This window comes from Macrotis lagotis, chromosome 3 (assembly GCF_037893015.1).
Source record: "Macrotis lagotis isolate mMagLag1 chromosome 3, bilby.v1.9.chrom.fasta, whole genome shotgun sequence".
NCBI lineage: Eukaryota > Metazoa > Chordata > Mammalia > Peramelemorphia > Peramelidae > Macrotis > Macrotis lagotis.
The window spans coordinates 251,014,494-251,031,035 of NC_133660.1; the positions used below are offsets into that span (position 1 = coordinate 251,014,494).

General features: G+C 36.1%; 1 protein-coding gene across 1 annotated transcript in view; it reads left to right on the forward strand.

The window, feature by feature from the left end:
- The first annotated feature begins 1,766 nt into the window (after nucleotides 1-1,766).
- The window catches only part of LOC141518407 (gamma-butyrobetaine dioxygenase-like), a 117,278-nt gene continuing 102,502 nt past the window's right edge, over nucleotides 1,767-16,542 (forward strand). The window contains exon 1 of the mRNA XM_074230399.1: nucleotides 1,767-1,993. The gene's annotated coding sequence lies outside the window, so the exon portion shown is untranslated. The remainder of the gene's footprint in view (nucleotides 1,994-16,542) is intronic.

Consider the following 16,542-nt stretch of genomic DNA (forward strand, 5'->3'; position numbering starts at 1 on the left):
CATACCTGGGACCCAATCTCTCTTATAGTTCCATTCATTGACATCCACTTCCTTCAAGGTCCACATGGAATCCTGTCTACTACATGAAGTTTTTTTCCTGGTCTTTTCAAATGAAAATAATTTCTTTCTCCTCAAATTTTTTATTGTATTTTTCTGTCTTTTCTCTTCTATGCAGTTATAAATTATCCCTTAGATATTTGTATTTTTGTACATTTCTCATTGCTCCCCCCCCATCAGCAAGGAAACTCAGAGGAAATGAACTGTCATGCAGCAAAGCAATAGGATTAAATGACTTGCCCAAGGTCACACAATTAAATTAATCCGAACTCGGCTTTGAACACAGGTCTTTATGGTTCCAGGGTCGCTGTTCTAACCACTGTACTGCCAAGCTGCCCTGTCATGTGCTAGTATCTGGAGAACAGGGTTTTGTATGTATGATATGCTTAATGTTTGTTGAACTGAATTTAATTAAAGTGATTGACATGGAAGTTGGTAGGAACAGTGTTAAATATGAGCTCACTTTTCTCAGAGATTGAGGGAGTTTAGGGTGAATATGGAAAGGAAAATGTTTGTACTTGTTGCTACATCTTTGAAATAAAATATCCCTTTACAGAAGCTAATTGATTAAATGATTAAAAGGGAATGAGTTGTTCATTTCAGTTGTGACCCACTCTTAGTGAACTCATTTGGGGTTTTTCTTGGCAAAGATCCTGGAGTGGTTTGCCATTTTTTTTTCTCCGGGGTTACTAGTTACTTGGATCTATCAATGGGAGGAACACACCCAGAAGGGATACTTGAGCTTAGAGCAGTACAAAAAAAAAATGATATTTTACTCCTCCTGAAGGAGAGACATAGCCAGCCTGGCTCTTGAAGAATGAGCTCAGAGACCACTTGGTACATGAACATTATACTTTCATAGGTTCAAGATAGCACAGGCTTAAAGTTGGGAAGAATTTTCCAACTCTTATTTTAGATGTGAAGGAATTGAGAGCCAGGGAAGTTAAGTGACTTGCCCAAGGTCATACCAATGATTGGTATCAAACATAAGGTTGGAACCCAAGCTTTCTGACTTCAAAACCAATACTCTATCCACTATACCATATTGTCTCTAGCTTCTATAGCCTTCGTAGGATTTGAAAGCTTGAACATATCTTAGAAGTTATCTTCTCCAGGGTCCATTTTTGGATGAGGAGGCCAAGTCTCAGACAAGTTAAATGACTTGCCCAAAATCACACAGCTGTTAAGTAGCAAAGGTAGGGATTCAAATTCAGTTCCTTTGACTTCAAATCCATACTTCCCCCCCTTTATGGTACTACATCTTTTGAATGCCCCCAATATTCCAAAATGTTATTGGCTTTTTTTTGAAAACAGGATCTTCTATTATCCTTTCTTCCCTTGAGTTCCCTGGGCAAACATTGGATAGACACTATCTAAGGCATTCCACAAATTCTTATCCAATGAATCAGTCTGAATTCTCCAACATTTGACTCAGAAACAATGGTAAGAATACACAGTTTTCTCACTACTCAGAAGCTTGTGAATCCAAGGTCATGTTTCCAAACCTCAGGCAGATAAGATTTCAGTAACTATTTCTTTGTACATCTCAAGGACAAGGTGTGGATAACAACCATGGTACTAGATATTCTGGCAAGAAGCTTCCAGAAGCCCTGGGTGTCAGAGTAGCAACTTGGACTATCGAGGCACTCCCACATCATCAAGGGGGCTGTCATTGAAAACAAATATAAATTCAGACATCTCAAGGAACCAGGAACTAAGAATCCACATCTGGAGTTGGTTTTCATTATCCAGTAATGGGTCAAATGGTCATTCCTCTCCAGACTGCTCTCCTGACTACACTACAGGGACCTTTCCAAGGTGGAGCTTCCATTCACCCTTAGGGCCCCTTCCTCTGATCCAGACCAGTCCCATCGACTCCTTCATTTTTCTGGCTGAGCTTCAAGTCTCTAGACTTCTTTCTCCACTACACATCAAGGTAAATCCCTTCCCCCTCCCTCCCTTTTTCAATCTCTTCTTTATGTGTTATCTTCCCCGTTAGTTCCTTGAGGATGAGACCTATAATGTTTTTGCTTGTTTTTGTTTTGCTGTTGGTTTTTTTTCAATCATATATGATTTTTCAAGAGCCCTTTTGCAGTTTTCTTGGCAAAGATACCAGAATAGATCTGCCATTTTCTTCTCCAACTAATCATACAGATGAAAAACTGAGGCAAATTATGTTAAGTGACTTGTCCAAGGATGTAGTTAGTAAGCATCTGAGGTCATATTTGTACTCACCAAAAAGGAATTTTCCTGACTGCAGATCCAGTCCTCTATCTACCACACCACTTAGCTAACTAATATATAGTAAGTGTTTAATAAATGTTTGTTGACTTGACCACAAAGAATGTTATGGGTTACTGCCCTCCTTCACCCCTTGTTCAAGACTAAGAAGATCTGTTTTTTTTATTTTTTTTGTCCTTGATTTAAGGATGATAGAGTATTAGATTTGAAGATAAAAGGGACCTAGCAAAGATAGCTAAATGTCATAAGGGATGGAACAGTGAATTTAGAGTCAGGAAGATCTAAGTTCAAATCCTAATAGCCATTTGGTAACTGTAACCTTGGCCAAGTCACATAATCACTTTTAGACTCACATATAAAATGGGAAATAATAGTAGCTACCGCCGAAGGATTGTTGTATCAAATGAGTTGGTATATATGTGTGTGTGTGTGTGTGTGTGTGTATTTTACAAACTGTAAAACACTTGAAAAATAATGATGAAGATGATGATAAATAATATTTATGTAGTGCCAGGCACTATTCTAAGCACTTACAAACACACATTTGATCTCCACTACAATCCTGGGAGATAGATGCTATTATCATGGCAATTTTCTAGATGAGGAAACTGAGGCAAACAGAGGGGAAATGATTTGCCCAGTTCACTCATCTAATAAATGTGTGATGCCGAATTTTAATTCAGATCTTCCTACTCCAGGTCTGGAATTTTATAAATAGACAATGTTAGCTATTAAGAATTTTTATTAACTCAAAAGCCAACTGTACTCTGAAGTGGGGATTTTGATCATCATCCTAGTTGTACCAGTTCCAGATACTGGACATCATACTACTAGAATTCTGGATTCTGGCCAAGAATGGGTTCTGGTAGATGAGGAATACCCTCATCTTGTCTGGAAACAGCTCTCTACACTCATCCCGGCTATCTCCACATCTTGCCACCCTGGGAACACCACCCTAGTCTCCTCTGCTTTTATTTATTGTATGACCTTATGAGATCCTAAACTGCTAGAGTCCAAGAACTAGATTCATATTTCCAATTCTTAACACCATGACTGACACATAGTGATAGGTAAATGCTTTCTTTGTCAAAGTGAGAGACTGCATGATGCCAAGGGCACACGATCAGCTAGTTATAGGTGGAGAGATAGGCTTAATCCTGTGGCATACTAATGTTTAAAAACTGGCACTGTCTCTATCCATGTATGTGTATATGTGTGTAGGTATGTATGAATATATGTGTGTATATGAATATCTATATATAATAATATACATGTATATCTATATTTGCTGTTAATTATAACTAAATTAATTATATTAAAATAATTATTAATTAAATCTCTGTAGAGATACATGCATGTTTGTGCTTGTATATGCATGTAGAGATATATGTGTGCATACATGGATATATATTCATATATAAATACATTCCAGACACATTTTAAAGTTTAATCTGTATTATCAACATTTTTCACCATCATTTTCTTGTCCAGACAGTGTGATCAAGCTAAAATTGAAACAGACTGCTGAAACATATCCAAGGATCCCTGCCACCATATATTCCCTTAGAAAGCCATGTATTTATATTATCTATTGTTTTGTAATTCATGATTGACTCTGGAGTATTATGAACACCTCGGTGGTCTTTGATGTCTCTGATCTAGACAATTCCATATATGTGTATCATTTGCCATTTCCAAGGCACAATACTCATGCTAAAAATTTAGCAAATGACTCTCACGAGTTGTTTTGAACTGACTCCATCACACCTGTATCTTCATTCTATCCTCTCCACAAGAGCCAATCTGGGGGAGAAGGAGTCGTCTCCAACATAACCATACCAACCATCACCCCCATTATCTGTCATTCTGCTATTGGTCTTTTCTAGGTAAGCTCTCATCTTCCTTCCTTCTGCTCCAGGTCAGCTTCCCAAGGTACCACAACTCAGATCCCCAAGTGGCAGCTGCTCACCTGTCATTGGCAAAGGTCCCCCACCTCCGTCCAAAGGTCCAGCATGCCCAATAGGGCAGTGACAGGAGAGTAGTAAGAGTTCTGTCCCATCTCTTTTTGTTTGGGGTGGTATTAAGTGAATGGCATGAGATAGGCTTTGCTCTAGACCACAGGTATCATTAAACCTAGGCCTTTCCTTCAAACATTATTCCTCTTCTAAACTTCCCTTTTTCTGTCAAGATCACTGCCATCTGAATTTCCGATCCATACCCCTCATAACCTGGTCCCAACTCATCTTTCCAACCTTATATATTACTTTTGTTTCCACACTTTACTGTCCAAACAAACTGACCTTCTCTCTATGCCTCATATTAATATTGAAATACAAGATACCCAAAGATGAATAGGAAATTAAGATATGATGCCATCCATTAAGCAAAACCAGGTGAACAAAGGGGAATGAAGAGTGAAAACTCCCTTCTGAAATGGAATCAGAGATAATTCCTTGATGATTTTTCATTTACATATGGCATTTACATATGGTATAATTCTCACTGCACCAACTGTTCTCCAGTCATCATCCTCATCTCCTCCTGGAACCACATACTTCTCCCCAGGATCCCCATATCATAGAGGTGAGCTTTCATCCTATCTGGCAGAGGATTAGGATTCTACCTGACCTCCCATCACATCCAAATCAAGCCACATCTTACATCTTCCTACCTCCCCTTTCTTTATGTATTGACTTCCTTCATTAGGATGTAAGTTTCTCAAAGGTAGGAACTATTTGTTTGCTTTTATTTTTATTCCCAATACTTAGTACACAATGCTTGACTCCATCTATTTATCTATTCTCAATTCTGCATTATCACTGACTCCCTGTATACAAATAGTGACCAAATTGGGTCATTTCTACCTCCAAAACCCTCCTCTCTCCACTCACACAGGTCCTTTCATCTATTGCCTTTATTATAACAATAGTCATCTAGTTTTCTTCCCTGTCTCAAGCTTCTCCTTTCTCCATCTTCCAAAATTTTCCTAAGACTCAGGACTCACCGTGGCACTTCCTATTCAAGCTCAAGGGGCTCCTTCTTAATATGCATACTCTTTCGTGTATCATTCCATACCCCTCATAACCTGGTCCCAACTCATCTTTCCAACCTTATATATTACTTTTGTTTCCACACTTTACTGTCCAAACAAACTGACCTTCTCTCTATGCCTCATATTAATATTGAAATACAAGATGCCCAAAGATGAATAGGAAATTAAGATATGATGCCATCCATTAAGCAAAACCAGGTGAACAAAGGGGAGTGAAGAGTGAAAACTCCCTTCTGAAATGGAATCAGAGATAATTCCTTGATGATTTTTCATTTACATATGGCAAATAATGTTGTTCAATTTTTTCAGCTGTGTTTGATGTTTTTGTGACACCTTTTGAATTTTCTTGACAAAGATCCTAGAGCAGTTTGCCATTTCCTTTATCAGCTCATTTTACAGATGAGGAAACTGAGGCAAATAGGATTAAGTAACTTGCCCAGCTCACACATTAATGACTGTCTTGAGGTCAGAGTTTGAGATTAGGAGGATTAGTCTTGTGCTAACCCAGTGCTGCCCTATATATGGTAAATATAGACACACAAAGAAGACACCGGTGAATAGCTATTATGTTACCTCTCTGTTAAAACCTATCATTAGGCATTTGTGTATGTTGCAATAAAAAGCAGCTAAGTTCACTTTACTGATCAAATTGACTAAATAATTATAAATTAATTATTCTCTTTGATTCTATCCTATCCCCTAGAACCAAAGCAAAGATTTTTCTTCAAAAATAATTATTTAATCACATGCTTTTTAAGGAAAGGGGTCTTTTGTAACCATAGGAAATAAGATCCTAAAACATTTGAATCATGTTGATCTTTTCCTTTTCCTTTTAAAAAATGTCATTTTTGTTTATATTTGTTACTATATTTAATATATTATGTGCTGAGACTCTCTCCCACAGGTAGCATGGGTGTACCATTGGGTAGCTTGAAGGGTGGTAGAGCAGAAATTTCTAATCTCTTCCTCACCACCACACTTCTCCTAGGGAGATATTACATCCTGCCAGGAAGGGAAGCAGAAGATTGGGGCTACAAGCTTAGTCACCCTGCTCTCCTCAGAAAGAGAGTGTCCCAAGGCTAGAATTATAATTATTTAATCCAATAAATATTATTAGACAAAGGGATGTAGTTTTTAAGTTCAAGCTAAGCTTCTGATTGCTTGTCATTTATGAGGAAAGAAAATCTCTCCAGTTCTAGCTCCTTTCCCAGGAAATACCAGTTTCATCATGAACACACAGAGAAAGTAGCAACGAAATGCATTTATTCTAGTTGATAGCAACATATAAATCATGAAATGCATACACAGACATTGGTGGAGAAAAAGAGGGATGAAAAGTAATTGAGGAAGGGGAGAATAGGGAGAGAGAGAATGAAGTACCCAAGCAGAACACCTTATTTTGAAGTTCAAAAAATCAAGAACAGGGTTAGGTGCTAGGGATGTCACTATTAAAGTAAGGCAGCCCACATGCCTCATTCTACCACCATTTTCTACCCTCATGTTTTATTAACTGTTACCTTTAATCTACTATAGCTGAATCAGAGCTTGAACTTGGAGTCAGAAAGACCTGAGTTCAAATCTAGTCTCAGACATTTATTAGCTGTGTGATCCTAGACATCTCACTTAACTTCTGTCTGCCTCAATATCCTCATTGTGCATGAAATGAGGAAATAATAGCACCTACTTCTGAGCATTTTTATGAGAATAGAATGAAATATTTATAATGAGTTTTGAAAATCATAAAGCACTAAGTATCATTTTGGGAAGAAGAAGAAGAAGAAGAAGAAGAAGAAGAAGAAGAAGAAGAAGAAGAAGAAGAATTGCTATTGTTGTTAGAATGATATATATCATAAAAATATAAAATGTCCCCAGAGTAAGGTATTTGAGTCTAAGTACAGACATCATTTTGGCTCTCGGAGATCTATTCTTTCTTTTCTGGTTTTTTTAGCCATGTTCACTAAAGGTTAAAATACTACCTTTGTGATATTTGGATAAATGAGATAATGCATAAAGATTGAAAGCTTTCCATGTCATCTCTATCTCTTAATAGGGAGAATGTGGGGACTCCCTTTTATTGCCCAGGAACCTAGAAAAGAAAAAGATAATTCCAATAGAAATTTCACCAGAATGGCATTTTCTTGTATAAAAAAACTTTCATTAAAATAGTAGTGATAAATTGGAATTACACTGCTGCTTATAAAAGACAAAATTTCACTAAAAACAAAATATTTCGAGTTTTTTGTAATTTGAGTTAATTTGATTACTTTTTAGACCTTGGTGGTCACTCAGTCCTCACTATGTTAAGAGACTTGGCATGATTGTTAAAAATTAGATTTGGAAATAAGGAGATACAGGTGGGTAGTTGGAGGAATCAGCCCATCAGTTCTTTCTTAGAACATCAGCCCTCCCACTTGGACCCTGGGAATACAAAGTATAAGATAATTACAACCAGATAATCTTTTTTTTAAATTTCAAATCTACATATTGGACTCATTCCTACATAGAATGACTAGAAAAGTGAGCAGATTGATTCTCAAAATGGAAGTACAGACTTCTAATCTAATAGTATCACAGCCAAATTAAGCCAAGTTAGACGCCTAATTTAAAGGTAACAGAAAATAGATGCAAAATGGTAAATCTGTCTCTAGCAATAAAGTGACATTATTAATGTACATTTTCCAGCTCACTTGCAAATAGGCACAAAATTATTACTACCCCTTATAACAATATGTAACTTGACCTATTAAATGTTTTCACCCTACACTCCAAAGGACAAAGACCATGCTTTGTTTTATTGTCTTATCTCACCCTGTGTTTCTTGCAAGTATCATTCTGAACATAGCAAGTTTTGCACAAATATTTGTTGAAGTTGAAATTTTAAATATTTTCAATTTTCAAAGTTAGGATGGTTTGGTTAATCTAATCTTCATGAGATATTCTTTAAAAGTCTCTTTCCCTTCCCCACCTATTCTCTCAAACATATACACTTGTTTTTACAGTAACAACCTCAAAAAAATGTATCAAAATAGACCTTTTTGAAGACTAGAATTTTGACGGGGGTAAAAGGGGAGGCAAAGAGATAACTATTCCAGAAATGAAAGATGTTGCCATATTTTAATGTCCCTATGATCTCATCTTGTAATAATGAGTTCCATTAGGGCTTACTGAGTTTAAGGTGCCTACACAGGACATGTGTGGTTGGTGGTATATAGTAGTAGGCAGCTGTTTATGAAAGGCCAGAACTCAAAGGAGAAACAAGGTATGGATAATCGTATGGATATATGGAGTCCCCAGCTTGGAGATAATCATTAGATTAATAAGAGCTAGAGAAAAGACCAAAAGAAAGAAGAGCCCTGGATTCAGCCTTGGGGAATGCCTCACATAACTGATAGGAAATAGATGATTATCTGGCAAAATATAACTAAAAAAGGTGTTCATATAGGAAAGAGTGGAGAAAGGGCAGATAGATGGTACAGAGAATAGAGAGTCAAGTCTGGAGGCAGGAAGACTCCATCTTTTTGAGCTCAAATCCCATATTTCTGACTATTATCCTTGGCAAGTTACTTAACCCAGTTTGCATCAGTTTCCTCATCTGTAAAATATGTTGGAGAAGGAAATGGCAAACTTCTCCAGCATCTTTGCCAAGAAAGTCTTACATATCAAACATGACTGAAAAACAACCATACAATAACAAAGAGTAAAAGAAAAAGTGATTTAAAAAAATCAGGAACCGCAGAGTAAAAAAAGTATAATCATTATCACATGTCATTAAAAATATAAAATGTTATAAGATGGAAAGCCAGGAAAGACCCTAGGAATGGATACATAGAAAATCCTCTATATAGAAATGAAAATGTAATCTGTGGAAGTTTATGGTTTCACTGAGAGAGAGAGAGAGAGAGAGAGAGAGAGAGAGAGAGAGAGAGAGAGAGAGAGAGTAAAGAAAAAAAGAGAAGAGATCCCAGGACAGAATTGGGGAGGGGGAATACCACAGTTCATGGTTATTGGATGAAGATATAGTAAGACTGAGAAGAAAAATTCAAACAAGCAGAAAGACAATTGAGAAAACAGAAGGTAATGTCAAATGTTATAGAGAGATTAAGAAGGGTAAAATTTGTTTCATTTTTAATTTATTTTAATTTATGGAATAAGACAAGCATTTCTCTAACAAAGTATGATAAAAAAGATGATTGCACATGAAACTGCAAGTCTAATATATACAACTTGACATTCCTTTTAAATATATAATAAAGTTATCATGCAGAGGATTTAGAGTTATCAATATATAATATAGAATAATCAATATAGAATAAAGTTATCAATGCAGAGGGTTTAGAAGATAGTGAAAATGCAGAGGAGGAAACTGGATAAAGGAAAGTAACAAAGTCTTGGAAGGTGATTGGTATTTGTTCAGTCATTTCAATGGTGTTCAGTTTTCATGATCCCATGTGGGATTTTCTGAAGTGGTTTGCCATTTCCTTCATTTACTTTCCACATGAGGAGGAAACTTGGACAAACAGGGTTAAGTGACTTACCAAGGGTCACATAGCTAGTAAGTGATTGAAGCCAGATTAGAACTCAGAAAGAAGGAATTCTAGCTATCCAGGCTTTATTCTCTTTGCCACCTAGCTGCCTAGCCATGGTAGGTAGCAGTATTTCATCTTTTTTTTTTAGATTTTTCAAGGCAATAAGGTTAAGTGGCTTGCCCAAGACCACATGGCTAGGTAATTATTAAGTGTCTGAGGTCGGATTTGAACTCAGGTACTCCTGACTCCAAGACCGGTGCTCTATCCACTGCACCACCTAGACACCCCTTGTTTCATCTTTAAGGATGGGGAGACAGGAATTTTTATAGATCACCTGAAATTTTTTATAGACCACCTCTACCACCAGTAGAGAGGGAAAGACTGGAGATTAGATAGAGAATTGGTAAGATTATGGGCATAATATTCTCAAAGAAAGGAGAGGACATAGGATCATGGATAAATGCAGAAAGGCTAGCTTTCACATGCAAAAGATCACTTTCACAGAGAAAATGAGAAGTGATGTCAAGGAGTTTGAAGATGTAAAGAAACAGAGAAAAGGATCACTCAAGGCAAATGGTCTCTATTTTTGCTGTAAATTATGAAGTTACCCTCTGGGAAAGGGGAAGTTGGAAGAGACGATATGGGAGGTTTGAGTAAAGAAAAGGTTTGGAGTATCTAATGTGAAAAGTACAGATAGAAGGAGTCAATTAGGGAAGATTAAAGGAGTCCTTTGCTGTTGTGGGGGGGGGCAGTTGAGATTAGATAATATAAACTTATAACAAGCAGAATAGGTGTGTTTTGATAAATGAATGTCTCTCCTGGTATGACCATAAAATGTCTATTATAGTTGGGATAGCAATAGCTAGGTACCAATTAGTGCAAGTAAAAGTCTATAAGTGACAACTCATATCCAAAATCACACTATTTTAATTCATAATTACATAGAATATGATCATTCATTTTATTCTTCCAATGGAAATATGCAATGCTAATTTTAAGAATGAGACCACTTCATGAGATTCATCATTTTCATTAAAAGATGGGTAACCTCTGACCAGAAGGTAATCACCCTAAATCCTGAAACTCACATTTATATAACATTACAGTTTCCAAAACATTTTCTTCATTATATTTATAAGGTAGAGAGTATAAGTACCATCATTTCTATTTTACAGATAGGGAATCTGAGAGGCAGAGCAATAAAGTCATTTTTTTCAGTTTTATACTGCTAGCAATTATCAATCAGAAATCAGATCCAGATCTTTTATTGGAAGACTCTCAGTGTTTTCCATTATAACACTGTTTTGCATCACTCTCACCATCATTAATGGAGTATCTATTTTTTCCAGGTTCTAAAGATAATATAAGATATAGTTCCTAACCAGAAGAAAATTATAATGTCCTCTTGTTTGCTCTACCTTCAGAGGACCATACTGCCCAAGAGTAATAGCAAAATCATAACATCCTCAGGGGGAAAAGATTCTCCAAATTCTGAGTCAAAAGCAATGGAGTATATGGGACTTTGGATTTAAAGTCAGAGGACCTGGATTCAAATCATCTGTGATGAAAATGAACAACCTAACCCCATTCTCTTTATCAATACCTCGTTGGTAAAAAGAAGGGATTTGACCCTACTAAGTGAGATGATTGAAATCTAATACTCTTTGTTAGATTATTTGGCAATTCAAGGGAAATGCTAAATTGTAATAATACTAAAAAACCCTTTGTGGAGAAAGGGTTGAATCTGAAGTCAGGAATATGTGGGTTCAAATCTTGTCCAATAGCATTTAACAAATGCTAGCTCTAACTGAACAAGCATACAAGTTTTTCCAGACTAAACAATGCCTAAAAATGTTTTGCTCCTGGTCAACAGTTCTTAATCGGATGGGAGTGGGTCCATTTCACAATTCATCTTGTCATCAGTACTTCTTCTAGTACCAAAAAGATTAATGACTAGAAAAAGAACTAGGAAATAAAAATGATATGAAGCCCCCAAATCAATCAATCAAAGGAATTTATTAAGCTCCTACTATATGCCAGTAACTATGGTAGGTACTGGGGATCTCAGGACAAAAAAAAATGAAGTTTATATTAATATATGTCTATAAGAAGGAAGAGAACACCAAAACAAGAAATCATGGGACACTTCATGGTAGAGGTGGCACCTGAGTTAAACTTTCAAGGAAGGATAACAGCCACTCTGAGATACTTTTCCGACTCTCATTCAAATTATCAGACTAAGTCCCCATAAGACAATTGCTACTAGCATTTAAGGATAGCCTTATGGACTGGTGGGGTTTTCTAAATGTTGCTTATGATCCCCCACTTCTGTGCTCCCCATGAAGTATCAACTGACCTTAATTAACTTTTTTTCCAAAAAGGTAAGATTTACTAGAAAAGTATAACAAAGACACTTCTTATTAAAATATCCCCTCCTCAGATTTGGATGGAGGGGATACACACTCTATCCTTGTATAGAAAAGATCCTTTAACAAAGAAAGTTTAAATTTAAGAGAGGACATGTGACTAAAGAATAAGCTGACATCTCCCAGTTATTAGAGGTCCTTTTCCTCTTTCCTGGAGGTCTCATGAAATTCCATTTAAGTGTAGTTCAATGGTGGGTTCCAAGAGTCCAAGTGTCAGCATCCTTACAGAATTCTGATAATGCCTTTCCTTGGTGTCTCCTTGCCCTCTCAGGTCCCAATACAGACATTCAGTCAATCACTAGTGTTCTGAAGGATACTGCAACTGTTGCTAGTGGACACTGAAAGCAATGCTGATTGAGACTCTATATCTGCTAACTTTTGAAAATTAAAGTTAAGAAGAAAAAGAGAAAACTCTTCTGTCACACCAAAAGCAATTCCTCCAGGAGTCTTTGGAGAGTATATTTGACATTCATAACTGGTCGGTTATACAAATGTAAATGTTTACTTTTGATTGATTGATTCGATTGAGAGATTTGGACCTTCTGTGATTACAACAATTTGAGATGAGGGTAGAAATCCCCCCATCCTTCCAGAAGACAAGAATTCTTGGCCAATGTTAAAAGAGGAAGGTTTTTCTATTTTTTTTAAACTCATCCATAATATGGAATCGAGCTATATTTTTGCAATGTGTATTGTATTTGTTGAATGGTTTTATATGCTGTTCTTAATTTTTAAACTGTTGAAACTTTTATGCTTTACATTTCCATATGATCTTGATTTTTTTTTTTTTTGGATTAGTGGTCCTTGATGGAAAAGGGTTCCTTGCTCTGTAATCTTAGCCAATCCCATCTAGCATTTACTTGGAATCTGAAAGAATGCTTACATGATGCTTTTCAAGTGGCAATCACATTCTCCAACTGCCACTAAGCTCAATTTATAAATTTGTGAATGTTTATTGAATATAGCACTTCACACCCACAGTAGAGGATTACTTTGATGAAATCAAATCAACTATAGGGTACCAAATAAGAGAACCATGTTTTCATATTATTGGTTAGTTAGGCATCAGCAAAAATACATTATCTCCTGGCTAATTACAGGGGGGATTCATAGAAAATAGCTTTCTGTTACAAGAACCTCTAAGTGAGGTTGTAAAAGTTACCAAGCTATGTTAATGCACTGTAAAATAAATCAGTTCCAGATTTCTTGTCTGTAACTTGGCAGAGTTTGCATCTCTGAATTCTATGTTTATCAGGATTTTTTTAAAGAAGCATTAATGGGTCATACTAAAACCTTTCAAGTAATTTATTGGGAGAGGAACAAAACTTTTCCATTTGGATATTTTTATGTTTCCAAAGTTTCTCAAAATTAAAGATTCCTCATGCACTCAAAAATAAAGTATATATGTCAACAAGAAACCTTGGAGTTGGTTGTAAACTCAAGTTTCTGACATGTTTTCTATGTTTCTTTTTGGTGGTAATTTATGAGATAATTGAAATTTGATTTGGTCATACAAGGATGTAAATTTCAGAGTCATTATTTATAGGAAACACAAGTACAGAGAAAGAACACAGGATTTGTAGCCAGAAAAGCTAACATTTATACTCTGGTTTTTATCTGCTATTTGTATGACCACAGGCAGTCATTTTTCTAACCTCACTAAGCCTCAACTTCTTCTTGTCTAAAGGGAAAAACAAAGGTGTTCACAAAATAAGAGGTGACAGAGGAAAGATCAGTGGTGATGTGAGTCACCCAGCCCTTACCTATGATACAGGAATAATAACTTCTGTACTACTTGACTAATAATGTGGTTATGACTAAAGTGTTTCAGGAAAACATGAGTTATCGTATTGACATCAGGTGAATGTTGTCTTCTTAGCTCTCTTCCTTCATTGCTCAAAACTTGTATGAATATAGATGTGTTTGTGTATCTATGTTTAAAGAATTTACCATAACAAAGTCACAGAATCTCAGATTCAGAAGACTCTTCTGAAAACATTTAGGGAAAAAAAAAAAAAAACAAGATTTAAATTCAGAGTACCTTCTACAAGATCCCAATGGTGAATAGAGTCTTCTATAAACCTAAAATGAGGAAAGCTTCCTTCCCCCTTCCTTCCAAGTCACTCTAAGTTATCCCTTTTGTACGGCTCCGATCCATTATTGTTAAGTCATTTTAATCGTATCCGATGCTTCATGACCCCCCTGGGGATTTTCTTGGCAAAGAAAGTAGAGTGGCTTGTAGTTTCCTTCTCCAGCTCATTCTACAGATAAGTAATCTGAGGAAAATTGAGAAAAGTGACTTGCCCAGGATCACATAGCTAGAAAGGGTCTAAGGCTGAAATGGAACTCATGAAGATGAGTTTTCCTGACTCTAAAGCCAGTATGCCTATCCATTGTAGAAATTAATCTCTCAGGGCAGCTAGCTAGCAGAGTGAATAGAGCACCAGCCTTGGAGTCAGGAGGATCTGAGTCCAAATCCAGCCTCAGACACTTAATAATTACCTAGATGTGTGACTTTGGGCAAGTCACTTTAACCCCATTGCCTTGCAAAAAAAAAAAAAAAAAAGAAAGAAACCAATCAATCAATCTCTCTGAAACTTTAACCCATTGTTTCCAGTTCTGCCTTCTGGAGTAAAGTATCCCTCTTCCATATGGCAGTTTCTTTCCTTGCCAATTCATTCTCCCCATATCTTTCAAATTAATATTTCTTTTTCTTTAAGATTTTTCAAGGCAAATGGGGTTAAATGGCTTGCCCCAGGCCACACAGCTAGGTAATTATTAAGTGTCTGAGGCCAGATTTGAATTCAGGTTCTCCTGACTCTGAGACCAGTGTTCTATCCACTGCGTCACCTAGCCGCCCCTCAAATTAATATTTCTGAAACAGTTTTAACTATATTACTTCCCCTGCTCATGAAACTTTTAGGTACTAAAAGTATCTGAAGCCCATAGAGATGACCCCCTATGTCTTCTCTTCTTTGAAAATATTTCCATTTTCTTCAAATGATGCTCTTCATATGACATAATCTCTAGAATTTTTTTCTTTTCCTTATTGGCCATTTCGTGGATTGTGTGTAGCTTAAAATTGTACATTATAAAATGTGAACCTCAGAATTCTACATAATATTGTAAATGTGCTCTGAAGAAGTAGATCACAGAGCAGGGGTAGGGAAACTTTTTTGCCAATGGCCAGTGAATATTTATATTTATTTATAACATCAGTCTTGGGTTATATAAATTATCAACTTAAAAATTAGCCAGTTGTTAAACATTTAATTCATCCCTAAAAAGTTACTAGATTTATTGAATTTCAAATTCTGCCTACAGTTGCCTTGGCAATGCCAGATGAAATGATTTCATGGGCAGGACATTTTCCACCTTGCCACAGAAGAACTCTCATCTATCTAAACCTAGACGTTATTTCTCTCTCAAAAACAACTTTACCTTTTGAACAAACACTGAGCATGCAGTCCACTAAAATTCCCAACTCATTTTTAGACTAAGTTCTATTTAGCCATGCCTCTCCCAATTTCTTTTTTAAGTCCAAGTATACAAATTGACATGTAGTTTATTATGATCATATTAGATTCTGAATGTTTTAAAATGTATCATCTATCCCTTCAGTCCTACAATTTTTTGTCACATGAAAATTTATTAAACATTCTTCCCTCCAAGTAACTGATAAAAACATTGACTAGCCCAAGGTCAAAAATCAAGCCTGAGTCATTCCACCTAGAGACATGCCTCCAGGTTCATAATCACAATGCTTTAGTTACAGTCAGTTTGAATCAACTCAATGCAATGCAATTTGCCATTATTAAGCATGTGTGAAGAATTGAACATTGAGGATGCAAAGACAAAATGCAAACATTTGCTCTCTGTGAGTCTTCATTCCAATGACAAAAAAATTATTTATAGACAGATAACATGATATGAATTCTAATGTTATTATATGTGTGCATATATACATATATATAAGATAATTTCAATGGGTATCATAATAACAATGAGGAAGATCATGAAAGGTCACCTGTAGAAACTATTATTTGACTTATGAGTAGAATTAGGCCTTCTAAGAAGAGTCAAGAGTTCATTCCAGGAATGGGGATAGCCAAATTCAGGCAGGTGAAAAAAAAGAACCTATAGAGAATATAAAGTAGGCTACTTTGACCAAAAATATAGAATACATAAATTACAGGGAATGATGTGCAATCAGTTTGAAAAGCCAGAACAGATCCAGGTT